Raw genomic sequence first — 22327 nt, 5'->3', positions numbered from 1 at the left:
GTGCAGTGGTGCTGTGAAGGGGTTACAATTCTCCAGTGGACTGAGGGCTCCAAAGAGGGGGAAAAGGAGGGTCAGTTTGGGCACTGTGCAATTGTGGAAGGAGGCGATATGTTGTAGGCTGGAGCTCCCTGCCTTGTGGCTGTCTGAGCTGGAGAACTGCTCACAGATCCCCCACGTGATTCCACAAATGAGGGATGCTCAAGCTGGCACAGAGCTGCTGTTTCTCAAGACTTTTTCCCTTTCTAGGTTGCATTTGGTGACAAGGTGCCTGCAGGTGCCGTGCAGAATTCTGGTTATGATGTTTTAATAGAACCAATTACCAATAGGTAAATATTTAAACTAAACTGCAGCATTCGTCATTTCATCAGAAATAATTCATTGTTACAGGAGCTTTCACATTTGCCTTTATAGGGATTTTAATGCAGAATCCACATTTGGGAGGGAAATGAATAAAGATTGGACTTGAATGTGTGACCAGGAATGAGTGGAAGATGATGGGTAAGAGATTAAGCAGTCGAGGAGAGAATTAGGCATGGAGGTGAAACCTTCATCTCAGGCAGTGGAGAAGAAAGAACCACAGAGTTTGAAGAGAGAGAGAATGACAGTGTTAGGTTAATGAAAATCATGTTGGCCACAGCATTTTAAACAAGGTGAGGCAACAAAAGGGAAAGAGGAGTGTGTGCAGAAGATAAAGAGGTTCTGAGAAAGAGTTTGAGCAAGGTATAGAAACAATTGGAGTGCATTAGGAAAAATACATGCTGGCACCCAGGGAACATGGGTATGGTTTCATATTACAAAATGTACCTCCTGAATTGAGCCATCTCAGAGTTTAAAGGGATTTAGTTAGACTTCCTTTCATAAAAAAAAGGTTTTATTTCTGAATAGGCAAACATTTAAAATCGTAAATAGCAAGTGCTTTCCTTAGAAGGATGGACAAAATATAAATCTTGAGCAGAACTGGAAATTGTTGAGACAAGGCAATTTTGCTCATGTCATGTAGTAATATTTTGGTGAATCTGTCCTGAAGGACCAGACGCTTCCTTGACTGGGGTTAAAATTCCCATTGGCAGCAGGGAAACTAACATATAGGCCTAAAATCTGGATGTTTGGTGTACCATCCCTAAAGTAAATGAAATTTACCTAGCAGATGAGTTTGAGGTATTGCGAGCATTGCCAGTACACTTTCTAATACTTTCCTATCTTTACGCACTTGGATAATCCCATTGAGATATAAAGTTCTGCATGTACTTACTTAGCTTGCTGCTCAGAGCCTGAATAGGTAGAATAATCATTTTTGAGCAAAACAGTGACTTATTAGATATGATGAAAATATCTTAGCAATGGGTACCAGCCACTAACACTAGTCAATACTCACTTGCTCTTGCATTTTGGAAATGTGTGTTCTATACTGAGAATTCCTGAGTTTTGGGCCAGCAAAACCATTCCAGTGATGCAAATAACAAAATCCTTCTCAGGCTCTATAGCTATGCCCTGTAGTCCCACTACGTGATTGTTCAGATCATGTTGACCTATTAGAGCATGCTGTAGCTTGTTCCTAACCCGTAGGTCTCAGTCTTCTCCCAGTGAAAATCTGAGAGTGTGGGAAATGATTCAGAAGTAGGACTCATCCTGACATGCAGGCAGACAAGTCACAGGAGCTGGGAAGTGTTTCCAGATCCTCCAGCTAGAAGTACCTGTCATAAGCCTTTTAGCTGAGCTTTCTGAGCTAACAGATAAATATTCATCCAGTATCAAATATGTCTGTTTTGTTTGTTGAAATTAAATGAAAAGATAATTTAAATCTTAAATTGTTGAGGGTGTGGGCAGGATATAGAGAGGGATTCCTGTCCTTCTTAATTCAGAAGAAATAAACTTAATAGACATATAACAAAAAAGAGGAGAAAGAGAAGAGAGAAACTGCTGTATATCAGGTCTCCTATTTAAAGACAAACAAATATCGAGGGCACAAGATCTTATTATRAATGAGAATTACTAGAACATGCCAGACATGGTGGATTGAAGGGAAGCAGGCAATGCTACTGCTGGAACATAGCGAGACATGGAGAACCTATGAAAATTTGCAAGTCTTTATTTGCCACCAGTCTGGCAGCTGATGATGATGACATATCTGTGAACATATGTTATGAAGAAAAGACCAATATCACACACTATGGAATGATAGGGTCAGTGAATATTTTTAGTTACAGTTCTGGTTCTGCTTGGCCTGCATAGCATCCTGAGTTTCAACATGCTCTTTAGTTCAGTCTCCCTATAGAGTACTGTGCTGGTGCTTTAAGTGCATTTATTCATAAGGGAACCCTAGTATTTGAATACAACATAATTATGGTTACAGTCCAATCCTGTACAATTTTAGGTGGACAATCTTAGAGTTCAGCTGTAAAAACACACTTAGAGTTCAGATGTAAAAAATGCAGAGTGTACTACTTGCAAGTGCAATAATACTTCAGTGAGTGGTTCTTTCAAGTCCCTCTCCTTTTTGGTGCCAAATAAGTGCTTTTTTTCATTTCATAGCTGCTGATGTGCAATCTTTAAAATAGGGAGGCATGGAACACCATGAAAATAAGTTCCTGGCTTAGTTCAAAATATTTTTATCTGTTTAAAAAATCAAAAGATTTTTTTCCAAAAGCTTGTCTGTATGTGAAGCTTGCCCAAGGGCACATTTGAGGCATGCTCTGGCTATTTATGTGCCTTTTATACAACTACTTGCACTGGTATTGAATAAAAAATGAATTTTGTACCAATCAGGCAGGGACTGGACAGTGAAGCATGGGATTGTCCACATGCTATTCCTGGTAATCTTTTCTTAAAGAAAACACCTTGGTGATGTGTTCCTGTCCACACCATCTCTCAAAGCACAAATATTCAACTGAGGAAGTGTATTTTTGGTCTCATTGTTTACTCTTTGCTCTTACTGCTATTATAATCCCATTTTTCCCTCTCCTTCTTTAATTACAGCCACGCAGTACAAAAAAAGAAAAAGTAGCTATTTGCAAACGGCAAATCAGTCCATGGGGGCTGCTTGGATTTTAAGGGCAGCTGCTGTTCAATGTATCTGGAGTGTCACTTTCTGTTTTGTGCCACTGTTTTATTGCTGCTGTGGGAACGGAGCAAAAATAGTGGCTACTGCAGTTCTGTTGAATAACCATCAATGTGATTCTAGCTGATGTGTCAGTCCCTCACTGGGCAAAAAAAAGGTCCATATTTGATATCCGGATGCCACTGCCCTACCTTGGCCTGCAAATGAAAATAGTAACATGCTAAATAGCTACAGAAAGAATAATTAGCTAATATACATAGGTGTGTTTGTGCTGCTATGCTTGTGTGAGTGTGCAARTGAGAATATATGTACATCTCCAGAAAGGTTGGTTTAAGTATATAATTCATAAGGTGCTGTTTATTCAAATGTTAAATATATTAGCTTTTGAATTCATTGCAACTATCCAAACCTACATTTGGCTGCAACTGTTCACCTCCTTTATACTTAAAGAGAGATCCCTAACAGTGTGCAAATGCTGTGTAAAAATTACACAAGCCCCTATTATTGACAGAGCATCTAAGCTTGCCAGTTTAGCCCTTTGTCGAGCTCAGATTTATCTTCCCCCCCATGGAGGATTGCTGCTTGTTTTGATTTGAGTGTAAAGTCTTGACACCAGAAATGCTGACTCATGAAATGGAGAGGAAGGAAAATTTCTGTTTCTGCTACCATGACTGAAGTCACATGGATTTACTGCACCATGGCTTTTCCTGTCGTCCTCACTCAAATCTGTGCCCCGTATTTGGGCTTCGGGAATCTGAAAGTGCTGCAAAGGTATTTTAAAGACCTCTTATAGCTGCTTCTTAACACAGTTCATTTTTTAATCCATCTGGATTGTTTTACCTCTCCTTTTTATTCGTCAGCAAAAGTTTCTCCTGCATCAAAACAGGGTTGTCACATACCGAGTTTAAACTGGCTTTTGTTCTGCCAAACGCAAAGCAGCAGTGTGCCCGGTGCACTTTCCTGAATTGACTGATTTTGTCCAACAGATGGCAGTGCCCTTCTCTCATAGTTAGATAAAAGTTTAAAAACATTTTGTTAAAAATAGATGCCCCACATTCTTAACTGGCAATCCTTTTTCTATTTATTGTTAGGCACAAATCAAATGCTGTTTAGCTCTTAGGCAAGCTAAATGCACAGTACATAAAAGCATAATGTAAAACACCCAGATGCTTTCTTATTCCATTCCGTATCTGCTTGTTATACTAGAAAATACTGAACAATTTGTGGTTTGCCACTCATCTCTCTAGAAACCTAGTTACAATAAAGTGTTATTTTTTTCCGTTATTAGGATGGACCCTGTTGTTAAATTGTAAAACTTACTACCTAGTCGGGCATCCAAGCCTATCCATAGTCCTCCTTTTCACTTAAGTGAAGCCGGTACTATTCCAGCATCTCTGGAACCAGCTACATTTACTGTGGGGCTTAAAGCATCTGGCTGTTGGCTCTCATCCTGAAGGAGGCACTGACCACTCCTGTGTGGTAGGTCTTTCTCACGGGAGGGGACGGAGAGGCTGGTGCCAGCCAGGCCCCCGGTGCTGCAGTTGGGGACAGCACATAGCTGGCCTCCCTGTGGGTAGCCCTCGCCACAGGGGCTCGGGACGCACTGCGGAGAAGCGCTGCTCAGCCGCGGTCTCCTCCAACTATGCCCTGGCTCCCAGGGGTAATTCCCTCCCGCTCTTTCCCAGGGTCTTGTGCTGCCGACTCGGCTCTTGGGGGAGTGTACTGATGCGTGAGCGGGGGTGAGCCTCCTCTCTGCTCTCTCCTCAGTGAGCTAATCATTGCTGTGGCCTCTTCTGGGACCTGTTTCATTTCTGCAGTTCCTTGGTCTGTGCTCTGCAGAAAGGCCAAATCATTCCTTTACAAAATGAAATTGTAATGGCCTCACTATTTCCTGTTTTAGCCTGTACCTTGTCTTCTGTTAGTGGCTGAGTTGTTTATGGTGGAGCAGAAGGAACAGGTTTTGTTTTGCTTTATTTCTTTGCCTGTGCTTACATGTGGAACAGATTTTTAGCCAGCTGCCCACAGTTTTACTCTGCTCCACCTCCCTCCACGACAGTCAAAATTTGGTGTGGATCTGGATCAAGACAAGCATTTCATTTCCATACCAGAGGTGTTCCAGCAATGTCAAGAGCAGCACACAAATACGGTTTTGTACATGCTTGAAGGCGGTGTCATTGCAGGCCTTTTAACACAGATGCATGGGAGTAATCCTTTCTAATATGCATTCACATGCGTCCCTCTAGTGACCTTCATTTGCCATCTCTCTGCCTATTTAGTTAGTTTATTAGGTCCTTCTAAAGTGGTTCATAATATTCTCATAATATTGGACAAGTCTCAATAACTGTATTTAATTCCAATGTTATCAGCTGTATTTTGAAGCCCATTCTCCTGTTTGCCGACGTATTAAACAACACTGTACCTAGGAGTTCTTTGAATCACCTCGTTGACAAAAAGATTGAAAGCCTTTTCTTCTTCCTCTTCTTTGGTGATTTTTACTTCCCAAGTTGATTTTGTTCCCTTTGTCTTGTTATGCAATGAACACTATCAGCTGTTTTTAGGAAGAGCATTAAATTAATCAGATATGCTTGTACTTGAAGCAGTTCAGTAGATTTTGAGTGTTTTTTCTTTAAACAAACTCTGCACTAGTTTCTGTCTTTTACATCATGATCTAGTTTTTTTCATACTTTATTTTTGTTTCAAGAGCATTTTTCTGATGTTGGAGTAAGGTTTAGCAGGTTGCAATTTTCAAGTCTAGCTCAACATGTTTTTTTAAGCTAGTACACATAAAGCAGCATCCAGCTTTCCAGTAGATGATGTTAATGAGCAAGCATGTAGGGCTTTTTAATTAGTGCCTCCGACACTTCCTTAAAAATGTTTGCATGCATACAAGCCAGTTCTGGAGATGTGTTGCTCTTGAACGCAAACATTGCAGCACTTTCTGCCTTGACAATTTAGCCTTTAATATTGATTCATTTTTTCTTACAAGAGAGAACAGACGGGCTGAAATGTCTTCTTAAAATCCTCTTTTGAATATAGGTGTAAATAAAATATTTAGAATCTTTGCCCACATCACTCAGTGCTCATTTGTTCCATTTTCAGTCCTCCTGCTTCTCAGGTGTATTCCTGTGTGCATGTATGAAAGAGTTACTTTTTTTTTTGGCTTCTTGCTTTTCAAATTTTCTGATGGACCTAATTTCTATCTTGCTTTTAGCTATCTAGCAACAGCTTGTATATTTTTGTGTCAGCTTCAGTTGACCTAGGTTTTCCTGTTCTGAAAGCTACCCAGTAAATAGCTTACCATTTAAACATAGTTTATTTTTCCTTGCTTTCTGCTTCCTCTTTGTTTCAAAATATCCCTACTCCAGTGACTGTACTATGATTTTGTGGTTCTGTGGATATTAATGATATTTAATGTTATTTCCTGCAGAATGCCAGCCATGTGATTTCAGCCCCTAAGTCCCTGATGAGCTGCATTGAATCTTGTATAAAGGCAGTCATTCTTACTGAAAAGACATCACAGTTTATCACGTCCACTGCTCTCAAGTACTTAGTTTTAACCTAATACTTATTTTACTTGATAAAAAAACAGACAAAAAAAATCTTTTCCAGCCTGTATTTGTCTGGCTTCTATTTCTAAGCACTGATCACTATCACTTTTATGCCTTTACCTCCTAGTTGAAACTCCAGTGCTGTCAGAACTGCTCCTTCGGAGCACGTCCCTTGCACTGTGATGAGTTATCTCTGCCTTCTTCAGAGGGGCCATCTCAGATTTGTCACACACAGGTAGGAGTCCATGATTTCAGATCATTGAGTAGGTCATTTTTTATTCCCTTCCAGTATCATTATTATCTGGAAATTGAATACCAAAACTGGACATAGCAATGTGGTCCCATCAGTGATATATACCTGTAATATCATCATCTCCTGCATAATCATGCAAGTATTGCATTAACCTTAGCCCATGGATTGCATAGGGAATTCATGGCAAATTGATTTTCTGAAGTCCTTTTCAGTGTCACTGCATTTCAGGATATGGTCTTCCGTGTTGTTAGTGTGACCTACATTCTTTCCTTTGACATATCTGACTTTGTGTCTGCCCGCATTAAAACTCTTTTAAAAAATTACTTCATTTTACAAGCTGATTCAAATAGGACATTATAACTGATCAATCCTTACCTCTGCAATAGTTATTTGACCAATTTTTTCTTTGCATACCATTATACAAATAATCTTATATTTCCATCAATTTCTGTTCTGATTTTAGTCAAAAGGGTTTTACAAAACCATAATACAAACACTAGAAATACTACTAGATGCATCTATATTTAGATATGATAACTAATAACAATGCTTTTGTCAGTTTTAATACATTTTACTATGTTATACATTCCAGGTAGTGTTACTTTTTGACAAAATATAATGCAAATACTTTCAAAAAAGAATAAATTCAAAATGCCAATGCAATTATTTTTGGCAACCAAACTTGCTGACAAATAAAAAAATTATATCATGCTTGTTTAAAAAATACACTTCCCATCAGATATATTGATTAAGCATTAAGCTATCATTTCTCAACCTTATTTTTGATCACAACCTGTGGTAACTTCTCCAAAGCATCATCTTTGCCCCAGTGCCTAATTCAAATGGTTCCTCCACACATTGTAAATTTCTCAGTGTAGGACTTGTGTTTTGTCTTGGTCAAAAACTCTTGTCTGAAAACAGTTCAGCTGCCCTAARCCTTTCTTAATTACACCATCTTCTCCTATCTTAGCATTAAGACATTCTCACTTCTAATATTCCCTTTATCCACACTGGAAGTATTTCACACCAAATACTTCTGTAGACTGTATTTAAGCCTTTTCTTTGGACATCTTATATAGATGATTACCAGAACCTTTCCCTTCTCATTCCCTGCATCACCAGTACCTGTATGTACCATGGCCACAAGCTAACAACGCTAGTTTGTAGACAGGCTTTCTTTGCTTTCTCTCATGTCCATACCTCTGTGAACAGGTCCCTTAGAAGTCCCTTAAAGCCCCGTCCCTTAAATTACTTAAACTATGTCCACTTATATCTGGGCAGAGTAAGTCGAAATGTTACAGTTCGGATGTAGTATCTTGGGCTTTGGAACAGGTGGTATGAACTAGTCTTTGTCCCATCAAGAAACTGGCTTGCCATTCTTGAATGCTCTTTCTTCATACTAATTGGCATAATTATATCTGGACACAGGGAACTGGCTTATGATATACACCAATGTCTTCCCACTGCCTGAGAATTCATCTTTCAAATCATTATCACTTCTATTACTAAAACAATTATGCTAAATTTTTGAGGTGAGAGCAAGAAAGAAGGAAACAGGGTGTCAGGGTCAAAAGCCTCTGGCTGGATCCTTTCTGTAGGTAAATATGTTTGCAGTCTGCTCTGGGGTGGACGGTCACTGGGGCTGGATATGAGTTTCTCATTTCTTGAGAGGAAATGTGAAACTTTTATCCGGCAACAAATAAGTAGCAATGGATTCCATTTTTCCATTTCTATTCAGAAGCATAGGGAAAGAAGTTATTTTCACATACGTGTTTCGTGGAATTTGAGACAGCTATTTGTCAATTGACATGAGCACTTTTAGATTAGTAAAGCCAGCAGAACAAGAGATGCTGCTTAAGCTGTTTAATATTTTCTTAACGATAACAAAGGAGACTTGGCATTTTAGTGTTTCCTCGGAGAATATCCAAATATCCACTGGTTTAAAAGATAAAGAAAACAGCAATGCTTTTGATTACACTGGACATGATATGTGGGGGTATTTTCTTGCATAGTTATTGACAGCTTGTCTGGATCTCTGTCACTTGCACAGGTTTTGTACACCAAACAAGAGCCTGGATGCTTAACTATGTAGGTCACTAAGGATACTTATTCTTAAGGATTGTTAGAAGAAAGCAATTCCAGATCCCAATGAAGTAGCCTCAGTTACTGTCTATCCATTGCTGACTGCTGTCTCAGGCAGTATAAAAACCACTTTTTGAATAAGAAAATTTTGTTTCACTAGGAAAAAAATAGTAATTAAGAGAAAATTGTAATGAGAACAAGGCAGTTTGTAATGGTCATGTAGGCTGCAGGAGACTTAACCTGTAAAGGGATTGAACCAGTTGCAGACTGTCATATCTTGATTTACCTCCAGTTAGCTAACTGTAACTGCAAACATGCTTTCTCCTATTAAAGGGATGCCCCTGATTTTCTGGTGTATTGGAGGAATGGAAGGAGTTTGCCACCACAAAGCAGGCAATGCTGGGAAGCCTGACTCCTGATACAGGTGCCTTGAGAGAGTCCAGAGGTACAGCTGCCTCTAGAAGTGTCTTATTAAAATACTGTGCTCTTCAGCATAAATCTACCTTAGCTTCTGCCTTCAGAAGAGAAAAAGTGTTACGCTGACCATGCATAAGAAAACCAATCTTGTTGCTAACAGATACATGATAATGTATGAGAGGATATTTGTTCAGCTGAGTCACTTGCAGCCAGAGGTAAGTGACAGTTCTAGCAAGTAATAAGCTGTCATGTAGTGTTTCTTAAATGCATGGATTTTCTGAAACCCTGTTCAAGGGGTCAATAGTAGAGCAAATGCAATTGTCTGCTGTATCACAGGGACCTCGAGAGTCAGCTCTGCATTTCCCTTTATTTTTCATTCCCCTGAAGTGGTAAACTTCTTAGAGAATATCCTTCCAGAGCAAATAAGCTTTCACTAGATGTCAGGAAAAGAACTGACTGTTTAGTTTTACAAAGAATCTTGTGATTTTTTTTCCACCTATTTTTTTTTTAGTTTCACACAGTTCCTTAAGAAACCAGTCTGTTTATTATTACTGCTTTCTGTTAGCCAATATTATTTTAATTGTTATTTCGCTTTTTGTTCTTGTCCTGGCCAAATTTGTGCAATTTAATCACAAGAAAGACCAGTCAAATCAGACTTAAAATCCATGCTGTGCACATTTCTGGTGGGCCCTCACGTTGAATCTTGTATTCAGCTGATTGCTACATTTCAAAGGGATGGAATTAGGAGAGGTACATAGAAAGATAACAAGGAGAGAGTAAATAATTTGGACCCTTCAGAGGATCCACTAAGAGGAAAAGACGGAGATGTGCACAGTAATGACTGTCGTGCAGAAAGTGATTAGGGATTGACTAATGCATTGTTTTTGGCAATACAGGACCTACGGGGGTTCCCAATGTAATAATCAGGCAGGGAATTTAAAGTAAACTTTTGTCATGCAGGGCATAGCTATTTTGTGAAACTCATTCCACAGGACATTAGGAGTTCAAAAAAATAAGATATATTACTGATGATAGGTCCATGGGGGACTATTAACATGATGGTACTCCAGGAAGCTCTAGTTCAGAAAGTCCTCTAAGCAGCTGATTGCTGGAAGCTGGGAAAGTAGGCAAAGGGATTTCTGATTTGTTCTGTTTCTTATTCTCATGTTCTAAGAATCTCCTGCTAATAGCTTAAAGACAGGGCAAGGATGCATTTTGGTCTGGCCTGCAGGGACATGCCCTTGGAAATAGCTAGTTCTCCAACAGAGCAACACAGGCAGCAGAGGATGCGTTCCTATGCCTCTTATGTAGGGTATGCTCACCATATGTGTGACATGGCCTCCTGATCTTTGTTAACAGCCAGATAATGCAAAGCCAAATCCACTGCAACTTTGTGCAGCTCAGCTGACCTCAGTGAAGTGAGGAAGCGCTATAGTGTAGAGATTGTTGGTATACTGTAGGGGAAGTGTTTTTTCCTGATCATCCAGGCTGGGGGATTTTGTGGAGTCTGTTGTAGCATCCTCCCTAGGCACAGCCAGTTTTTCTTTCAAAGGAAATCAGGGTGTACAGAGAATGTACGCAGCTCCCTGCTGTGCAGCTGAACTGCAGCAGGAGTTCCTAGTGGAGTGTGCAGGGTGTACTGTGGAGCATAGCTCTTTGGCGTGATAGACCCAGCCAAAGATGAGAGTCAAAGAAAGACATAGCTATGCAAACAAGACACTACAAGACCTGCCAGGGTAGGGGTTTACAGATCACCAGTGAGAGTTCATGTGTTCTCTTATCCTTTGGTAAATATGGAATATCTGCCCTTTAGTCATGAAGATTCAGGAAGTGTATGGGGAAGTAATTAGTTTATAAATCAGCATGGAGGGAAACTCTGTATGTGGAGTTGCCATGGAAAAATGTTAGAAATGCTTAAAGACTGGACTAAAGCTTCCCTGACCTGGTAATATTGAGAAGCTTTAAGAAAGAGAGGATGATTTTGATATAGGACATGGGATGATAACAAGGCCAGGGCAAAATTATTCAGGAAATTTGGATGTAATATGATGGAATAGGAGAGAGAAAGGTTGTTAGGAGAGAGCAGTGGAGAGATTCAAAAGGCGTTATGATCACATCAGGCACAGAGATGGAGCTGGCTGCCTTCTGTGTAGACTGGACACTGAACAAGACAATAGGAGTAGGGATTTGTTCAACCCTGAGCAGTGACGTAGGCATGTTATATATTCATGCCTAGGACTGAGAGCTGAAGGGGAAAGCTTGGAGTATCAGTGAAGAGGGTAGATGGCAAAGAAAAGGATACTTTCTGACAAAACTTCAAGGATACTTTCATCCCCTGTCCCAGAGGTAAACAGGGGTCTCAGCAGGAGTACCCAGAAAGAGGAGGACATAGTCCTCCCACTGGACCCATCACAGGGTAGCTATGTGCCCTGAGGTTAGGGAAATTGTCTTTTTCACTGTAAAAAGAGCTTTGTGAGGTGAACAGTGAGTGAATAATAAACTCAAAAATGCCCCAGAAACACCAAGCCTCTGAAAGACTTGCTGCAGTGTCAGGGAGAAGCGTACAGTGTTTCTTGTCCCTTTCTCAGTAAGCAGGGGAATACAGCTTTCTGCAGGGCTCCATCTAGAGACACAGACTTTTCGCTCCAAGAAGAGAAAGTGTTTTCTGCTGAGCTACTTAACAGTGTGACATAGATTCAATTCTTACTCACAATTTAATTCAGCAGATAATAAGTCCCAAACAACTAAGTATCAGGTGCAGAAAAGAATTCTGAAATTCTTTTGCTTTGGGAACAGAGGATGGGTAAAATGGGATTTTGTCTTTTCATTCTTTGTTAAATACTTTTTGCCWAATTCATTGACCTTTTACAAAATACACAAGCAAATATTAAATTGGTAAATCTCCTCAAAAATGATTTGTAGACAGTTCAGGTTATTATATCTCTATGCATTATATCTCTATATAAGCAGCCATGTCATACATATTTCATATATTTCATAATTCACATGCATCTATGTATAATATGAAATTGTTGAGTTATAGGAAATTATAAGAAATTGTTTTTGAGTACTGTAAAAAACCTAGATAATACTGTTCTTCAATTATGCTTCTACCAGAAGTGTCAGGTAGAATGTGACTGCAACAGTTTCACTTTGAAATTTTCTAAATGCTTATGAAAATCAAGACAACAACCTCTGCAATGAATTCTACATTGCACAAAAACAAGTACTGATGTCCACTAAAATTATAGAAAAGACTATGACTTCAATATAATTTCAGTAATCACAATCGTAAGAGCCATGTTGTACCTCAACATAAATAATGTCTGCATATTCCTCCCCAGAAAGCACAGTTTCTCTCAAACCTCTCTCAAAACAAAGAGGTGTCAATGTGTAATAGCCATCACTACTATATATGCATCTCTCATTCTAAATTAGCACGCTGTGACACTACATAATGCTGAGAAGTCATTTTCTACAGTTCACTATTCTCATAGTCAATGGTGCTTGACTTGATTACCAGTGCCTCATAGCTAGAGTAGATATGGGCAATGTTTTAAATTTGTTAGAAATCAGTTAGATAAAATTGTCCTGAATAAAATAGCCTAGGTTGGAGAGCCTATTCCTTCTGATAGTTTCCTAGATGAGTCTTAATTGTTGTGCATAAAATATACACATTTTATCACATTTTTGTATAAAAAATAAAACAGTAAAAGAACAGCTGAATGTTCTACCTGGACTCTGCAAGACAGTAATAGGGAATCCGAGTCCCTTCTTTACATCCTTCCTTAAGTTCTTAAACCAGGACAGGTCAGGACAATATGGTAACCGTGATTAAGATAATGCTGCACCCTCACTTATTCCTTCATGGGAAAGGAAAGGATGAGCAAAAAGGTAAGTTTCATAGTGTCCACTAGATCCTCATGTGTCAGCTTGAGACATATAATGATTGGTGTGGTTACTGTGAGCTAAAAACTTTCTACTGAGAGAAAGGAGGAAGGAGAGGGCATTGGTGTCCAACACTGGTTCTGCCTGCACAGCTTGGTTGCACAGGGATCTAGCATAGCGGTACCAGCAGAAAGCCCTGCTAAAGGCTCAGTTATCTGAGCAAAACTGAACTGCTTTTGTCCTCCGATACTGATTTGCTCAGGGATGTTAGTTTGACTCTCCCAGCAAAGTCGCTATTTGTATTATCTTGGTGCATGCATGTAAGAAGTGCTTTGCTATTGTAGCATACCTATATTCCTTTATGATAAAGCACTAAGAGGTAAACTTACAACATCTCAGGAACCTAGAAAGGATATATTTTAACAGATGGGAAAAATTACTTTCTCTGAGCRACAGAACTACTGAAGCCTGGTTTGCTAGAGGTTTTGTGTTCCTTGTTGCCTGTGTTTCTGACACCCAGATGGCCCTAGTTCATCTCCTTCTCTGCAAAGACACCTCATATAGCAAGAAGCAAGACTAGTCCAGGGACGGGCATATGATTGACCGGTGGATATGGCACATGCTTTTAGCTAGCACACTGCTTCCGAACAGCATGTGTAATGACTGAGTTGTCTGCCTTGCCCCAGTGGAGGTCACTAAATTGGGTTTCTCTCCTCTACTAAATCCTGCACAATTTTCATATGTTAGATGTTTCTTCCTCTAGAACATAAGACATACTTGAAAAGTAGTTCTGAAACAGAGATATGTTTCAGTAAGATTAAGACTGATGTGTCACTAAAATTGGTTCACCTTTGGAGTATGCTTCAATTTCAAAGAATTTTCTGAGGAGGAATAAAAAGGTCTGTTGGAAACATATTGACCCAGTGTCCATATAAGTTACCAGTCTTCAGCTTTCACATCTATTTCTCAGAACTGAATAACAGGCCATAGGCCAGGGCCAGCAGTAGCCATATCACAACTCTTTTCCTTGCTCTTACATGCTTCCTTCTTCCTTTTCAGCCTCATGGAAGAGACATTCCCTGTGATTCTGGAAAGGGAGGTACAACTGATTTTGACATCCCAGTTTGAATCACCCCACCCTTGTCACAGATACACACACAAACATACATACACACAGAGAGCACAGATACACACACACACACACACACACACACACAAACAGAGGACTTATTTCACTCTTTGCTCTTGCATGAACAAGAGAGAATCCATACATCCTTCTCCCCACACCTTTTTGATCAGTTCAAATATCTAATGAGATATTAACAAAATAAATGAAAAAAAAGAGATCTTTATTCTGAAATAGCAGAATTCTTGTGACATGGATTTGAAGCAGTTTATGATCAAATAGTATTTTTTTAGTTTGTCTTGATTCATGTGAAAGTAATTCAAATCCACATTAGTAGTCTGTGAACTGATCATTAACACTTTTCAACTGATTTAGTAAACATATATTGCTTCCAAAATAAATAGAAACAGGAAAGAAGTACAGTTAGTGTAGCTGAGGCATGAAAACATACACATTAACATGCAAAGCAAAACTCCAGTGTTGAAAAGGGGACAGCACATCAAAGTTATTTTTCTAGCTGTGTTTTTGCATCTCCAGAGGAAGCTTAAAAACAATAGGTTTCAATAATGCTGCTTCATACTTCACTACAAAATGATGTCTCAACAGTAATACATTAATTCGCACAGCCCGTCTGAAAATATAGGGTATTTAGGAGAAGATGACATGGAGAAGCTGAAGTGCACATTTCCCCAACGGATTGGCTCTGTGATACCCAGTGTGACAGTGCCTGGCTTATACAGCCCTGTTTGGCATATAGGACTTGTGTAGGGGCAAGCACACTGGAGTCTCTCTGCATCCCAGATGAACCTGATGCCAACTCTGATCCGGAAGCCATAAAGCCATAGTTAACACATTGGTATGTCCAAACTAATAAGTCTTCCTAAGAGCTTGAGCCTGTCAGTACAGCACTAATGCAGCTCTCTCATGTTCAGATCAGGGTAGGCTCTTGTCCTGCTGGTGTGGCAAGATTTGCTCTCTAGTTATTTAACATTTACCTGACAATGGAGACCTTTTTCTGAAGGCAGAGATAGAGGCACCTTTTTTCAAAAACACACCCAGCAGCTGTTCTTCCAAAACATGGCCAGGACAATGCTGGTACCCTCTTCAACACAACTGTTCAGTGGCTGAGACATTGCCAATACTTGGGAGCTCTAGATTCAACTCTGCTTGAAGGTATTCAGCTCCGCCTGTCCTGCCTCCCAAGAAAGTGCCCTAACTTCCAATTACAGGCTACTGGGGTATGGGGGAGGAGACTTTTTCTTTCAAGCTTCCCATTTGCACAAGAGGAAAAGGCTTAATTGGGCTAAAGAGACAGAGTGAGGACACACAACACTGTTTACTCATACAGCTGAGACGCTTCCCTGGGAGAGAAGAGTCCTGTCGTTTATTGCTGCTCTCTAACTTGTTGCTGTTTTAGTTTAAATAGAAAGAAGGACCTCTGGAAACAGCCCTTTTCCTCAGAAGTCAGTGTGCTACCTACTGAGCTATGGGGTAAAAGATTGAGGGAACCTGTTACCTTTTCCTTGAAAGAAAGAAAAGCCAATGCCCTTTTTGAGGGATTTGACCAGTTGGCTTGTTCAGAGTTCACCTAATAGATTCCTCTCCACCAGTGAGCTACTTAAAAGAATACCAAATTTTGTGATCCTCACAGGGCTGAGGCATGAAAAGAATGCTGAGTTGTTCAGCCCTGCTAACAGTATGAGGCGTTTGAGTGTTCCCAAAATCGTAAGCCCATAGGAAACTAACAGACTTTAAGTGCCTCTTTGGTTGGCCGACCAGGTGTTCTGAGACTCACCATTGGGTTTAACCATCTCAGTTTCTCAGAATGTTCTGTTTAGGTGCCTTCTGTAGACCTAAGCCTAAGTGATTTGCTCAGTGTCACATAGCTAATACTTTGGATAAAGCCAGGTACAGAACTCCTATCTCCTGCTGCCATGCAAAATTCAGCTTCGGTCAGTTTTGTGGGAGAGAAGTGTTTATTGTTAGGAAAGAATATGTTAGCCATTATCTTGCACAACTTGATTGGCCCCACTCTCTGAAAGCTCCATAATAATTCCTCTGTGAAAGCTGCAGGGTTTTTGGCACAATGTAGCTCTCTGACAGCTCACTTTGTGTAGAATGGCCTTACAGAAGGGAGAAGGACATCATACTTGTATTTCCAAGACTTCTAGAGTGGTCCTCATGCTGCTAAAATTGACACTGTTTGAGTTGTTTCAGGATGGATGCTGACAGCAGTCAAGAAACATTTGGCACAGCTCAGGAGAAGTGCAAAGGTGACAGTCTCCTTTGCTAGCTAGCTGGGGCCAGTTCAGTTTACACCACCTGCCAACAGACCCAACTGCTCTAGGACAGCCAGCCCATCCTTGTCTTGGAATTCATCTGGGCTTGAAAGGTAGGGAGAAGATTTGAATTCAACCTTATGCCTAATGCTGGGGAATGACACAGCTGAGAGCCTGCTTCTATTTAGACTCTTTCTCTGTAACATCTTATTCCAGGTCATGGATAAATAGGGTAAATCATCTCCAATGCCCAACTTTGGGCTGTGTTTTCCATCAAGTCCCTCAGGACTGATCTTGCCACAGTAAGGTGTGTTCTAAATTTTTCCTTTCAACTCAATGGTACCTCAGCACTAACCGATTATTCCCTCCCCTGAGAAACCAAGCACCTTATTTTGAAATTTGAAATTCTGGTTTCGTGTTAAAGCAAAGATTTCTGCAAATACTGCAAATGCTATTGCTGACTGGCAGCTATGTCTCAGCTGCACATATGGAAAGATGGAAATTTTTTGTGAAGAGGCATATAGTGCCTCTTGAAGCAGAGATCTGAATTCACATCAAATGAAATATGTGCAGGAGGTCCTTTTCTGCATTACATTATAGAAAATGGTTCATTGTAGATTATAAATAGTAATGATCTGGACCACACTCTTGTGTATTCAATTCTAATTAGAAATGCACTGAGCCACCAAAAATAATGCACCCAAGCCAGCTTTCTTAGGGTTGCAGTTATCATCTACATAAATACACCTTTAACCAACAGTATATAAAAAGAGCAATGATGACATCCAGAGGACAGATAGTTTAATCATAGGTACTGTAGGTAATCTCAGCAAATTTCCTGGGGATATATCCCTCATCTACTTTTTCTATTTAAAGTCTGTTCTTATTAAATCAGTTATTGACAGCCTGCTGAGTTCCTCTAATTCTTATTTCTTAAGAAACTGACCTTGTAAAGTTCAGTATTTCAACCTCAGTGCAAAAATTATATGTACAGAGTAAACCTTTATTAGTTTCATCATTTTTGTATGTACTATCATTATATGTTATCGCTGAATCCAACTGAAAAGTAGAGCAGTCTTAAGCTATTGGCAAACTTCAGGTTAATAGCTGTCTGGCTAACTTCACCTGTAAGTATTCCTACTGTGGAATCTCTCCCTATATGTAGGTTTTTATCTAATCTGTCTTAGTAACCTTCCATAGTCTGGTTTGGCAATTACTTTTGGGTTTGATTTTGTTTGCAACTGCAAGAATATTGGCCAGGTGCACTGTATGTAGGAGCTACTATGTAGAAAAGCCTCTGAATTCTGCAGAAATATCTATGGATAGGTGTCTGTTTTATTGACAAAATTGAAAGCAATACATTACCAATGTTAGTCTGTTAAGCACAGCTCCACAATCAGAATTTAATTGAAGCTTGTTACCTATAATAGTTTCAGATATTTGTGTTCTTCAGCATTTTAAAAATTCAGAAACAGATGGGCTATGACCAGGAAGCAGAGGAGAACAGACTGGCATAAAGCAGGTTGGCTCTCTGACAAGTGCAGGTACAGCTGTGGTATGTATTTTATTCAGCATGCCCACCTACTGTATCAGCAGCCTGCCCTACCAGCAATTCAACTACAACTGACTTAATGAAGAGTAGAAGTAAGCATGAATCCAGACTTTCCATGGATCATAATATTTGAGAACCCAGAAGAATCAACATGACAAAAATCATGCCAAGTAATTTTTTTCCTGTCTTTACATGCAAAAGATAACAAAAGCATTGGCATTTTGAGGAAAAAAATCTGCACAAAATGGGATCAAATTATAGGATATTAAAATACTCTCCTTTTGGACTTTGTTAATTGTTTTTTTAAAATGAAGAAAGAAACCTTAGTGAGTATTAGCTTATACCTTAAATCACCATAATTGTGCCAAGGACCGTGATGAAATGCAGGCTGAGAGTGCTTCTGTTAATGAAAGAAGAGAGATTATATGGATGACTGAGGGGCCAGTTATTGAAGGTTTAGTTGAAGAACTATGAAAAAGATATTTTTGCTCACATTTGCACCAATGTAATCCTTGCACCTTTGCAACTACCATGGAGAAAGAAATTTCAGTGGCTAAAGAGATGGTAGAAAAGAACCCTTGTTCTGGACATTTCTTAATTGGAAATGTGGTATCTGCTATTTTATGTGTTTATATTTCAGAAAAGAGGTGCCTCTCTTTGTCTGCTGGCATTCCTTGCACATCAGGTTGAATAATCTTTTGTTTAGGTATATTATACATTTCCATCTCTATTTCTATATCTATGTAACATCATATATTGTAACCTGCAGTAACCCACAGTAACCCGCAAAGTGAATTTGGAAAAACAACAACCCATAATTATTTTATATAGTGATTATCTGACTTGAAATATTGAGGTAATTATCAAGTTAAATTCCTATGATCCCTGCAATTTCTATGAAACCTGGAGATGTCAGTACTTGAGTTCTGGCATATCTCTTAAAGTAAAATTATACCAACTAATCCTAAGGTCATAATTAAAGATGTAACAAAGCTAAGTGAAAAATGGCTATATGACTAAAATGAAAAGCCGAATAATCCCAGTAATTACAGAGGGTGCAAAATTAAGCTAACTGGCCATGAGTTCCACTATTCAGGAACCACATGCAGCAATCCGTAGCTAGACAAGAATCTTGTTGACAAACCTGCAAATGCAAAGGAGAGGACTGTGGTGTGGGTCCAGCCAAGAGCCCATAGGACCACTTGATTTGGAAGGGGAATGGCTTCTTCAAGAATGCAGGGAAGGCATGGGAAAAGCCCAGATGAGAGTTATGTTTCATAAAACCTCCATTGTGTCTTTTCTTTGGGAGACTGAGAAGTACCCATTTGATTCAAGCCACTTTGGTGTCCGAAGAGAGATTAGGGAGATGTTTTCATAAATGACTTCCATTTTTGTGTGGATTCCTGGGCAAAACTTTAAAACACAACTAAATAATATTTTCAGATCTCTGATCAGCAGCAGAATATGCAACTTAATCTATATGTTTGTATGTACATGTGTGCACACATGCATATATAGTGCAAGCATGTATGTGGACCGATGATTATATTTGAAAACAAAATTCTGGCAGACCAGTATAATTTTAATGAACCTGCCACAGCCTTCTTAAAGGGTCGTTCCTTTGTTGTGCAGCTTCTAAGCACATCGTCATGGTTCAGGTGCTGTAACAGTGGAAGACAGCAAGGTTCAAATGACAGAGACAGACCTGGGAGTGCCACTTTGGGTCAGTAAAGCAAAGAGCTGTTGTTCAGGAATTCAGTTGTGCAGTGTAATTTTGCTAGTTGAGCTGTACATGCCATGTATCTTGCTTACATCTTGGACTCGACAATTTTTTTTTCTCTCATTCTCTTGTCCAAGCTTCACATTTAACCTTTGAGACAGTTCTGAATGTATCCTTTCATAAATCGTAGTCCAGTAGCACTAACCTCAGGCAGCTCTTTAGTGAGTTTGACTCTCTTCTCACACTGTTCCTCCTCAGGCTTCTGCTGGTCATTCTCATTTCTCTCCTGATGATTTTGTCACTTCTTTTCAATGTAAAACTCAGGGGATCTGTGAGACTGTACACTGTGACTATGTTTGTGATGTTGGGGCCTCTGCCTGATGCTGCACTTCGCTTCATTTACCTTTCTCATTTCATTGCTTTCCCCATGTTCCAGTAGTGCTGCCTCCCCCCCTCCCCTTACTACTATGGGGCTGACATACTGTCCATCAGATCCTGTCCCCTCCAGCCTCCACCAGAATATGTTACTTTTCATGTTGGCGACTCCCTCAAACACACTAAAACTGTGTCCTCTAGAATTTTTTCCGTTTAGTTTTAAATGTCTGCTAGTTGTTCCTATGCTGAAAAAACACCTCTGGACCTACTGATCCTTCACAAGCTTTTTAAAACCATTCTCTGGTATTTCTTCTGTCATCATTTTTACAGCATTTCAAGACTAGTTGGTGTCAAAAAAGGGAAGAATATTCACAGTGAGGGTAAAATACTACAGTCAGTTCCATACAGGCTTGGTTCTGAAAAGTCACTTACATGAAGTATGATGTTGGATGAAGGGATTAAGTGATGGCTGTCTGAGATTTGTCCAGACTCAAAATTGTGCCTAAGCTGTAGCTCAACTCTTCTTCAGATGACAGAAAAAGAAGTGTTAGGTATGGCAAACAACTAGGCACAGTCCTTTCAGCTCTTAAGGTGCAGAAATGGTCCCATCCAAAACCTGTGAGGAGAGACCCCTTTCAGGAGCACAGATATCTTCACTGCTGAGGTAGCAGGGCTCAGGACAAGTGCCTTGGGCACTGACTGCCAGTTTTGCTGGCAGAATATCCATTTGCTGATAGAAATACTGAAATGTGATCTCCTGCATGTAATGATGTCCCATGAGTGCTGGAAAAACCCCAGAGTAGTTTCAGCCTTGTCTGTCTTTGGAAGCTGGGTGGATCTGCCAGCCAGGGCCACAGACAGTCACACTGCATGTGTGCAGTGTAAAAATTAGGAAAAAGCAGAACTGTTTCTGAAAGGAGTTCAGTAAAATGATTAAGGAAAGCTGCTTGGTAAAAGGGGGTCTAAGCATAGGAATAGCATGATGTGAGCCCTACATTATTTTCATGACTGCAACAACAGGCACAATTCTGCCTTCAGATCTGCACAGGTGTATGCAGGGAAAGCAGGTTGTGAGCTGAGAAATTTGACTGAGGAAACCACTCAGATACTGTACTGAAGAGCACAATATAAGATCTCAGATATAGAGTAGATGTTCTTCAGCTTCAGAGTAGAGCAGACCGTGAGTAATTAGGATCAGAGTACAATTTGCTGGTTTTGGCACGTGTAAAATACTCTGTCATCACTCTGGGGAAGGTTGAAAGTTGTCTGCTCTCATGCACTAGATTGCAGGTATATTTGCCAAGAAGCTTCAGTCAGAGCTGGGAAAATTCAGGGAGGAGTTGCTCCACCTGAAGTGAGTCTCTTTGCCCCCCCACCTTCCCCCCCCCTCAAATGAAGAGGTCCATGGTTACTTTAAAGGAAAGTTCAAGGAATATAAAGGGTTGAAGCCTTAGAAGTCAGGGTCAGTGATCCACATCTTGCACCATTTTATCAGCTGTGCAGGCAGTTGTGGTTCTGGGCACCCTCCTTGCATACAGGCTCGTTCTTGCTTCCTCAGGTAGTTGGGGTGGGGTGGAGAACTTCTCTGAGGTGAAGCTGAGGCAGGGAACAGACATGGTATGTTTGATGAGAATTACTGTTTCTGAGTACCTAGTGTCCTATACTGAGCTCAGTCACAAGTCTGCAGGGTGACACTGTGCAGGTTACTTCAACTGCTTGTGTAAGTGGGGGATATTTAAGGTGGCCAGTTAAAGAGTACCCAAAGTTACTGGTAGAATAAAGGTGTCATTTGATGTTCAGCAACGAGAATTCAGATGCTTGTAAGCACAAGGCAGAGGAGTGGAGAAAAAGAAAGAGAAGCTGTAATGGGAGATGATATTTACAATATGTAAGAAGTAAAAGGGAAGAGTTAAAATTTAATAGAGAAGGATTTTTATGAGGCAATGTGGTYACAGTGACAGAGGAAGATATCACTTTAGAAGCCATCATGGGGTAAACTGAAAGAGAAGGATGTAAGAAAGTAAATGGT

This window comes from Apteryx rowi, unplaced genomic scaffold, assembly GCF_003343035.1.
Source record: "Apteryx rowi isolate R43461 unplaced genomic scaffold, aptRow1 scaffold_73, whole genome shotgun sequence".
In the NCBI taxonomy this organism is placed as follows: domain Eukaryota; kingdom Metazoa; phylum Chordata; class Aves; order Apterygiformes; family Apterygidae; genus Apteryx; species Apteryx rowi.
This window is presented reverse-complemented; position numbering follows the sequence as displayed.